Genomic DNA, 10769 nt, shown 5'->3' on the forward strand with positions numbered 1-10769 from the left:
CCCCACACAGCTCTGCTAATACACGTCAGTTCTGGCCGGCTCTTCCAACCCAGGGACTCCACTGAACTGTGCCAAAGCACTTCACTCCTGACTTCCAGGCCCCTGTGCTCTTCCCATCTTAGGCACCCCTCCCCCCGGCTCTGCTAGTGCATGGCTGTTCTGGGCCCCTGGACTATTCCAGTCCTGGATCCCGCCCACAGCTCTGTCAGTGCATGTCAATCTGCTGGCCACCTACCCAGCCAAAGCATCTCGCTCCTCATTCCCAGAATCTCTGTAGTTTGCATCCTGGGCTCCCACTCTGCCAACGGTGGTAATGTCTAGCAGCTTTCCAGTGTGGGGAAGTGTCTAGGGGGCACTGGGATGAGACCATTACGCTGAGGCCCAACCCCAGCTGGGCTCTGGGATTTGAGTTGCTATTTTTTTCCTATTACACTTTCCTCGTTGGGGTTTTTTTGTCACACGTTCAAAGAGCCAGTGTAATTGGGATGGAGATGCTGACCTGGGGGGACCTGAAGTTCCCAGTCACAGCTATTCTTAGCTAGCTCCTAGTTTAGCTTGCTGCTACAATCACCTCCTTTGAATGATTAGCCCCATATGATCCGCCACTCCTGGCTGAATGCCTGGTTTGCCATTCATAAATAAGATCATCTGTGCTTTGGGGCAGGGACTGTCTTGTCTTAAGTTCTCTGTACAGCATCTGGCCCCATGGCACCCTTATTCTGTTTGGGGCCTCCGGCACGGCTGCAGCACAAAGAAGTAAGAAGTGTCTGTGGTGCAGGCACTAAGGTGGTTGAGAGAAAGCAACTAACCAGCAATGGGTACAAATCAACCCCTCTGATCTGAATTGTAGGCGGTTCAAAAGCCCTGAGCACACAGCTAATCCAGTTGTGGTGTCTCTCTGATCAGCTGGTGATTTACACCTGGGGGAAGAAGTGGGAGTTTCTGCCTGTTGCACGTGATCGGTGAAGCTGCTTTCCTGTCTAAAGTACTTATCTGGCCCCATCGCTGTAGTAGCTGAGCACCGCCTCCCAGGTGTTAATGTCTTTATCCTGACGAGACTCCTGTGAGGCAAGGCAGTGCTGTTACCCCCGCTACAGAAGGGAACCTGAGGCACAAAGAGTCTAAGGGACCTGCCCGAGGTCACAGAGGAAAGTCCATGGCAGAGCAGAGAACTGAACCCAGGTTTCTGGTAGCACCCTTCCCACTGGACCATCCTTCCTCTCTTCCCTGTCTCTACTTCTTCTGTTTTCTGGGATTCCCCAAGCCCATTTCCAGTCCCGTGCCCCTTTCAGATGCTCCAGCCCTGCCGCCCCTTCTCCCCCTCCAGAACCAGTCTGATGCACACCAGCTCCCAGGGGAATGGCTTGTCCCTGGAACTGGATGCAGCCACATCGCTCTTCTTTCCGAGCGGATAATAGCCGCAGTGTTCACTGCTGCATGCCGGTGGGTGGGAGCCCGTCCTGATGGGCTGTGCTGTGGGGCTCTACGGTCACGGTGACCGTCTCTGGTTGGGGTGCTCAGCCCCAGAGCTAAAAATACCTCCTGTTCCCAGCTCCAAATGTCCCTCAGGAAATGACTTTCCCTGCCTTGCCAGAAGCAGAGACCATGCGAGAGAAAGGCGTGCACTGAGAGGCCACAGTCACAGTTTCCAAGTGCTCGGCCAGCAGCCAGTAGATTATAGGCTGCTGCTCTGTGTTTCCTTTTTTGTGACCAGCATCTCCACGATCTCCCACCCTGTGTGATTACTGCCCCGGAGAAGATGCAAACAAGCGAAGGCTGAGTGCCCCATCCGGGGCCGCCTGGGCTCCCGCAGGAAGCAGGCTGCCGGTGTGCACCCAACGGAAGAGCTGCCAATGGGCCAGGTCAGCGATGGATGAGTCTGGAAAGCGCTGGGTGCCACTCCCCGCCCCGGTTCCCCTTTCGTTACTTCAAAACACGCTATTCTTGGCACAGCCACTGTCTGGAGAGGTATTTATGCAGCCGAGGGGCTCCCCGCCCTCGCTCTCCCAAGCAGTGATGCTGCCCTAGTGGCTAAACCAAGCCGCTTTGTGCAGGGGCTGGCTGGCTTCTCCACTTGGGTCCTCCTTTGTCTTGTGTATGGCAGCTCCCTCCACCTCTGGCACTGAGGCATCAGCCTCGCCTATAATAGGGCAAGAAAACAGGATGTTTTTTTCCCTCCCCCGCTCGCAAGATGAGTCACCCCTCAAGATGCTTAAGGAATCAGAGACTTCAAGTAATTCCCTAACTTGGAGCTGGCTGGCAGAGAATGCCCTGCCCTGGGGATGCTTCAGCAGGGTAGAACGTTATCTGTTCCCTGGCATGAGCCAGCATGGGACAGCCCAGGCTTGGGGCCTTTATTGAGGGGGGAGATTTAGCCTGACTCAGTTGTCAGCAGCCAGGGAGGCCTTGCTTTGGGAGAGGGGACCCTTAGTGCTATCCTGGCTTAGCTCCTTGTCTGCTGAGGGAATTAAACCCAGCGTCTTACGAAGGCAGCACCCTCCATCAGTTAGTGTATTGGGTGATTGCTTTGTGATAGGGTGTATCCCCCTCTCACTGACACTGAAAGGGTTAAGGGGAGCTGGAAAGCTCAGGTAGAGCATTTGTTGGCCACTACAGGGCCTGGTCAGCAGAATTAAGGATGAGAGCCAGCTGGGGTGGGGCTGGGGGAAGGACTTCAGGGCAGAAGGAGGCAGGAAGTCCAAGGCAATGGTCTGGGGGACCTCACCCAGTAGAAAACTCCGACAAGAGACCGGGAGAAGCCACCAGGGTGGAGCAGGCTGCGGCGGTGGGCAGGATCTGGCCTTCTGGGAGGCGTTCAGCCTTGGGACAGAGTCCAGGGGAATCTGAAGAGGGAGAATAGGTCCTGCCTGTGGCTGGCAGCAGTGTTTTAAGTTTGTGTCTTCATTTGGGACTTTTTTTGGGGGGAGAACCTGGGGGAGGGTGAACCTAGAGAGGCTGTGGAGCCTGGGGAGAATACCGGTGCACATTGGGCCCAGGAAGGGCTGTGGGAAAGGGCTGCTGATGGGCTGAAGGAGGAAGAAGCCCCGGGAAGACGCTGGGGGAGGTGTGAATAGACAGACCTTGCCTGCTCACTGCAGGTTCCCTGGGCTGGAACCCAGAGGAGGTGGGTGGGACAGGCCCACTGAGAAAAGTGCAATGACCCTGGAGACCAGGGTTGGGCCAGGGAGTCTGGACTTGGATCCAAGAAACAGCGTGAAGTCGGACTCTCATTTGTTGGGCTCTCTTTTACCCTGGATGGGGGGTCTATAAGGGATCTGGCCAAAGGCTGTGTCATGAGAAAAAGCAGACCCCTGTAAGGCTGGCATGGCTGTCAGCAGGGGCGCTAGATGAGGAGAGCCCACTGTGCTATGTCCTGCCATGAGGGGGCTTGCCAGTGATGAAGCTACTCTTGTGCACATCTGTCAGGCACTTTTGTGCACGTTGCCCTGAAGTGTTGCTTCTCTCGCGCTCAGTCATGAGCAGCCGTATTGGGGATTCATCTGAACAGAGACCGTCACAGCATCTGGCCCTGCCAGCAAGCTGAGATCGATGCATCCAAGCCCCGCTCCCTGGGCTGGACCCCACAGTGAGGACTCTTTTCTGTGCTCTGGAGAGGGGCCCACAGCAGAGAAGAATAGCTTAACTGAGAAGCGCCTGCCAGAAATCACGGAGCACCAAGCAGACAGCCCCTTCCTGTGTGCATGGCTGGAGAGTGTGGATGGAAAGAGGTGGGGGTTGGAGGTCATGGGGAGAAAGGGGCAGGCAGGGCTGCCTGGGATCAGATGGAGACGGAAGAAGTCAGCTTGGAACATCAGGGAGGCTATAATTGCTTACAGCTGGCCCTGCAGCCTCCGTCCAAGGGGAAGTCCCAGAAGGCTCTTTATTAATAGTTACAACTCATCCATCTCTGATTCCCTCTCATCAAAGCCTCATCTCGCTCCCCTTTCCTGGTCTCTTTGTTGCCCAAGGCTCATGCTTGCTCTTTCTCTTGCTTGGCTTTTCTTTCTCCTCTGATCTCTTTACCCCTCCACTTTACTCTCCTTTCTCTCTCACGCGCCTTCACTAACAGCAACATCCCGGAAGGTTCACAACCTGGCTCTCATCGGAACCACCGATCAGTGGGCCCAAAGGCACCAAGGTCAAACTGAAAGAGACTCTCCTTTTGCCGGAGCTCTCTGGGCCTCCAGTGACGCGAGGGCATTCTGTTACACCATGCAGACCCTGGGATGAATGAACAGGGAGGTGGCAGTCAGTGCCCTCTCCTGGGGAGTGTGATTCTTCCAAGTGTTGGTTCTAGTTGCGAGCTGAAGGACGGACTCCACATTGAAAGGACACAGACTGAATTTCCTTCCGGACTATAGCTGCAGCAGATTGTTGTACCAATTCTTAGGCAGTTAGAGAGAGATAACTCAGTCACTAATCTGCAGTGTGGAGAACAGATGTGCAGCCTTCTGCTGTGATCATGGCCCCACCAAGCACTAGGAGTAAGGCTTACAGTATCTGCAATCCTTCAGCCATCAGAAGGCAGGTGTGACAGGTAACACTGGAGCAGATCTGATCTCATCCCTCAGAAGCCTAGCTGGAACATCACAGGATGTATGTGGAAGGATGTCTCCTGAGGGCATGCAGACATCTGTCTCCTCTCAAGTGCTTAAGAGAGGGAGAAGCACCAGGTCTGGCCTGTAGAATGGCCTGTGATATTCAGTGTGACTCTCCAGAGCTGGAGCACTAAATCCCCCATCTAACAGTTGGTGATGGTCCTTGAAGGTCAGCGATGGACTTTGCGGAAGGATACTGACTGCTCACTGAACTGGTGAGGTTTCTCTAGGGAAGGGGGCCACTGAGTTCCAGGCATAGGAATCCCTCATCAGGCTAGTGCCGTGTTCTAGGGAGGGTGTCACTGACTCCCCCTGACTCGTTCCTTGTGCATTCAGTGTCTGACGGCCCCAACCCTGGGGGCTGAGGGATTGGCAGATTAAAGAGCGATCCATCCTCACACTCACCATGTAGCTGCCAATGGGGGCTTAGTCCACCGTGAATCACTTACAGCTGGTGGGGGTGACTTCCATGAATCCAAACCACTGGGCTTTCAGCCCAAATGGCATTCATACCACATAGCTGGAAAGAGGAAGGCAACTACTAAGGTAGTGTTAGAATGGGCCAAGTTCATTGCTGCTGTAAGCAGATGCAGCCCCCTTATCTACTATAGAGTTGTACTTTTATCCTCCAGGGCTGCACGTAACCCAACGAGTATGTTTAGATGGTTAGTTGTGCATCATTGTGTAACACTGCATATACTGTGTGTGTCAGAAAGTGTATGTGTTTGGAAATATGTGTGTTTGGGTGTGTATACGAAAAGATAAGTCTGCAGGAGAATGGGACTGGGTGTGAATGTGTGTTGTGGGGTATATTACTTCATTCACAGCTCCAAAAGCCCCTATCTGATACTCTAGGGCCAGGACACACATACACACATTCAAAAAGCTCACCAAGTTGTTTTCAGAGACTGTGGAACAGAAGGCAGGGGAAGGGGTTTGCATGGACACACTAGAGATGTTTGGCTGAGTGTTTCAATGTGTGTGGTTATTTATATGTGACAGTCAAGCTGTGTCTGTGCTGTTCAGATGGGCGGGCGTATACACGGGGGTTAGCCCGAATGGGGCTCTGACTATGAGTGTCTTTAGGTATATTAGCACATGGCTCATGGGTTCCCCACACCCATGGACAACCTGTGGACAAGTTTCAGGAGGTTACAACCACCTTCCGTTTTTTTATGGTTGGATGGCAGGGGATTCCCAACAGTATGTGAGCAAGGTCCCAAAACTTTGTTCTGTTCTAGCCAGAGATGACGGTACAGGACAATTTGAGGACTGCTGTGTCTGAGCGAGATGAATTCTGCAGAATAGCTTCCATTCACATTGGCTTGCATTTGAAGTGAAGTCACTTCGACCGGGTCCACACCTGTTTCGTATGCACTCTTTGCTCTTCTAGCAAATGCATTTATTGGCAGGAGTGTTGTGCCGAAACAGTGAGTGGCAAGCAAGTATCATGGAATATTCAGAGCAGGTAATTTAGTGTTCATACCTGATTCAAAGATTCATCCAATCAGGGTACAGAGACAGGCCATGTGTCCAATCAAACCAACTTGAATTCAAAGTATCCAGCGCTCCCAATGAGCGAGCAAGAGAGCAAGGAATAATGCAATGAATATTTTCAGATAGTGATTATATCTGAGCAAATCACAGACAAAAGAGACAGAATTCAGAATAGATGATTTGTTATGGATATGTTTGCCCGGCTCTGATATTGGTGTATCCTTCAGTGGTTTGGGGCATGACCATACAGAAGGGCAAGGAATATGCAGGTAGCCTAAGACTAAGAACTGTTTGGGTAAGTGACATGCTAGGCCTTGCTAAGGCTCATGCTAAAGCTGGGAGGGCCAGAAGTTGTCAGCCTCCGTAGCTGGGCCCTAGTCTCAAGCCTTGAATGCTGTTGCATGCTCTGCATTCTGGGTGTCCTGAGTCGGGAGTACCAGAGCATGTAATGTTAATGTCCAGAGGCACTAAGGGGCTGTGATCGATCATGTTCTCATCAGAAGGTAGCAGGGGAACCGCAGAAAGCGCCCAAGGTGTGGTAGGGGAGAGGGCTTGTGGCATGACAGGGTTGAAAAGGTTCTTTGGAGGAGGAGCCAGACTTATCCATCCTTATACACTGAGCTTGGTGTCCAGCGCATCAGCAACTTCGTTCTTCCTTTACCACAGAAGGGAGTGGGGAAATGATTGCCTCTTTTAATTATGGTTGATGTGACAGCTTGGTATTTTCTTTCCCACTAGGGTGCACACTGCTACCATCAGGCAATGGGACTTCTACCGCCAGGAGGAGGCCTCCTTGGACGGGATGAAAAAGCTCCAATGGGCAGGAAGGTTTTGCCTCTCCCTTGTTTTGAGTCAGATCTGCTGTGACCTTTACTCGCTGCTGTGAATTGCCTCCGATCGCAGCTTTGCATGTCAGTTTGACCTATGTGCACCGAGATGTCGGCATCCTCCCCGTCAGCCTCCCCTGCTCAGTGCGGGCAGGAGAAGAAGCCAGTGTGAAATCTGAATGGCTGGGTAGGTGTTTCTCAATAAAGTCAATTTACAGGTATGTCTGCAGGGAATCCCTCATGCCCAGGGAGGGAATGGGAAAGGAGGTGGGTGCCAATGGAAAGTTTCCATGCACGAACTCTTTGGACACTGCTTAGCAGAGAGAGACATAATCTCTGGTCAAGATTTTCAAAAGTGGCCAGAGATTCTGGGTGTCTCACTGTGTGTGTGGCTCAACATAAGACACTTTAAAGGGGCCTAATTGTCAGAAAGTGCTGAGCACCCACCACTCTGCAAACCACTCTCTCTATTTTAGGGTTTTATGCCTCTGCCCATCATCATAGCATCTGGGCACTGTCCACATACAATCAATGGCAAAGTGTCTGACGGACTGCATAGATTCTCTGGCTGCTTCTTCCTTTCTGGGATTAAAGTTCTACTTGGGGTATGGATCTTGGTTTTTTGTTTTTTAAAGTATTAATTTCCTTTTTTTTAAGGTTGATTTGTTTCAGGTTTGGTTTGTTGGGGTTTTTTTTGGTAAAGGGGTATCAGTGTTGTGAGTGCCTTTCTTATGGTGGAAAGGCCCTGGAAAATCAGGCCTCTTTTAGGCATCTGAAGTTGGGCACCCCAAATCACTGATCATTTTTTAATATCGTGGGCTATAGCTAAAACTCAGCTTGGCTTCCAGTCTGGAAAATGCCAGTGCTATAATGGTTCCTAGTTTGCGTTTGCGAGGAGAAGCCTGTTTGAGAGAGAATGTGAACGTGTGTACTGCACAAGGAGGCCCTGCACAAGGAGGCCCTGATCCTGGTTGGAGCTCGTTAGTACTACTGCAGTACAAGTGATAAAGAATGAGAACATTATGGGAAATCACGGGGGCACGTACGCATTCAATCTTGGGGAAGGCATCATGGATGCATGGGGATAAGGGTGCATGCATGTGTGAAAACACGTGTGCCATGTGAAAGCATGAGTTTGAGCATATGTATGTGAAAGAGGGGATTTGTACATGTTTTTGGGAGAGGTGTGCATGTATGTGCAGGAGTGTACGTGCAAAATTGCATGTGTGTGATGGAGAGAGAGCAGGTGTGCCCGTGTTCAAGTAATTTAGGCCTGGAAGTCCTGAGTTCTAATCCCATCTCTGATGCTGACGCCATCTGTGGCCGTGGGCAAGTCATTTATAACTGCTCCATGCCTCGGTTTCCCCCTTTTTAAAATGGGGATAACTCTGCTTAACTTGCCACCAGGGCTGTAGTGAGGCTCAACTCGTGAAAGTGTGCAAAGCACTGAGAAGATGAGTAGTGCTAATGAAGTCTTACTGGGTGTGTCATTGGGACAGGGGGTGTGTGTGTGAGAGAGAAAGTGAGAGAGGGCAGGTGCGTGGGAGAGAGTGGGGTGTATGCATGTTCGTGCGTCTGTGTGCAGGGAGGGAGAACAGCTTGCCAATTATACACAGAACATTAGAGCTTGTTCCAAGAAAACCACACACACGCGCCCTCCCTGAAAGGAGTTGTGTGTTCCCAGCCATTTCCTGCCCTAGCCGTACAGTTTTCTTAAGGTGGGAAAACATGCCAGGCGTTAAGGTTCCTTGTTGCTGGGAACAGCTGCTGGCTTGTCTGTGGCGGTGTTTGTGGAACACGGCTGGGAGCAACGCTGCTCATTATTTCCTGCCAGGGAAGGAGAAACTGGAGCTGCCTTTCAGAGGAGGGGAGGTAGCTGTGGACAAGGAGCCCCGTGTTCACCTGAAGCAGCCGTTGGGGTGGGAGACGGGGGGGCGGGGTGGGAGACGGGGGGCGGGGTGGGGGCCCACCCAGTTCCCTCTTTATCTCAAGGTGACATTAATCCTTTCCAGGCAACCACAGGGAGGCCAAATCCTAGGGAGTCCAAGTGCCTGGCTCTATGGGGCTCCCTGGGGAGACATTTACCCTCTAGGGATCTTAAGGTCTGGTCTTTCGTCCTGACCACCAAGGACAGCACGGCTGCACCCAAGGCTGCTCCACAGCTGGGCTCTCCTAAGGCAGGGATGGAATGGAGGCTCAGAGCCTTCAGGGAGCAGCAGGTTATCTGAGCCTGCCCCAGCCCAAACCCCTCTGAGTGCAGCCCTGCAGGGAGCCCCTGGAGGATTTCCCCGCCCCGGAGCCGTTAGGGGCTGGGTCTACCTGGAGGCAGCAGCGCCATGAGGGCACCGGACGTGTTGCACACAAAGCCCCAGCCATGAGGGTGCCTTTGGTGTCTGTAATCTAACCTGCCCTGTACACCTGCAGTACCAGAGCCATCATATTATGGTTTCCACCCTGCTTCCAACACAGCCCTCATCCTCCTTCCCAGAAAAGCTGACAGCGATGAGGCCAATCCTGCAAGGCGCTGAGCGCCTCCTGCAGTTTCAAAGGGAAGGGGAGCCTCGACAACACCTCACAGGATTGCATGCTACATGAGGCTTCCTCAGGGATGGGAGTCTCTGCTAACTCCATCCCTCTTGTTCTTAGGGACACAAGGATTGCCAGACTGGATCAGACCCCAGGTCTGTCTCTCCCGGTATTCTGTCTCTAGCAGGGGCTAGTACCAACTGCTGCAGAGAAAGGTACCTAGAGCCCCTGTGGTGGGTCATGATGGCATGAGTGGCCCCTAGAGGAAGCGTCTGTTAGCGAGTGTCCTGTGCCCTGAAGCAGGTGGGTCTTTATGCCTTCTGAAACCATTGTTGTTACCCTGTCTAATACCACTCTGGAGGTTCTCGTTTTCCGCCCTCTTTGTCTGAGCCTGGCTGAGCTCTTGGCCTCAAGCATATCTTATGACAAGGAGTTTGGCCCGCTGACTGGGCCTCGAGGGTAACCACGTTTCCTTTGATGAGTTTGAAATGTGCTGCCTTTTGATGCTATTGAGCATCCTCCTGCCCTTATATCGGGAGGGGGTCCCATTTGCCTTCCCTGGACCAGCCATTACAGTGTATAGCTCTATTCTCTCCCCTCTCATTCATCTCTCCTCAGAACTAAACAGTCCCAGTCTTTGCAGTCTCTCCTCCTACTGAAATTTCCCAGGCTTCCAATCCTTCTCCCTGCCAGTCTCTGCACCCCTTCTCCCTCTCTCTCTCCCTGTATTTTCTCTCTCTCTCCCGCCCCCGCTTCCCCTCCTTCACCCCTCTCCTTCACTCTCTCACTGTCCTGCCCCTTAACACTCTTCTTGGCTCTCGTACATTTTCTCACATCTCCAATTTCCAACCTTAATTTCAGGGGGGAAGGGATGGCGCCTGCAAAACCCTGGGACTCAGGGGATTGTCTCTTCCCCTGTTGGGGGTTCCTCCGCTGTTGACAAAGTAGATTGTCATTCGGGCCATGACTACACACCCAAAAAGTGGACGGCATTGACTATGCTGGGTCAGTTACAGTGGTACAACCTCCATCCTGTGGGTTCAGTTTCAGGGATATAAAGGTGCTCATGCCAGTGTAGCTCACGCCTGTGAGTTCAGGGGAATGCACTGTACCAGTATAAGGCACCTTTATACCAGTATTGCTGCGTCCACACTCGGGGTTTTACTGATTTCAATCATACCCTGAGCTGAAGTCGTTCCATTGGTACAAAGTCTGTGTGTAGCCCAGAGCCTAGATAATATCAGTGGCACTGTGAGGCTGCCAGATCCAAGGGCCTGTCCCCTCTCAGTCCCACAGGAGCAGCCCCAGTTAGGCGGAGTGT

The sequence above is a fragment of the Eretmochelys imbricata genome, chromosome 10 (genome assembly GCF_965152235.1).
Source record: "Eretmochelys imbricata isolate rEreImb1 chromosome 10, rEreImb1.hap1, whole genome shotgun sequence".
Classification (NCBI taxonomy): domain Eukaryota; kingdom Metazoa; phylum Chordata; order Testudines; family Cheloniidae; genus Eretmochelys; species Eretmochelys imbricata.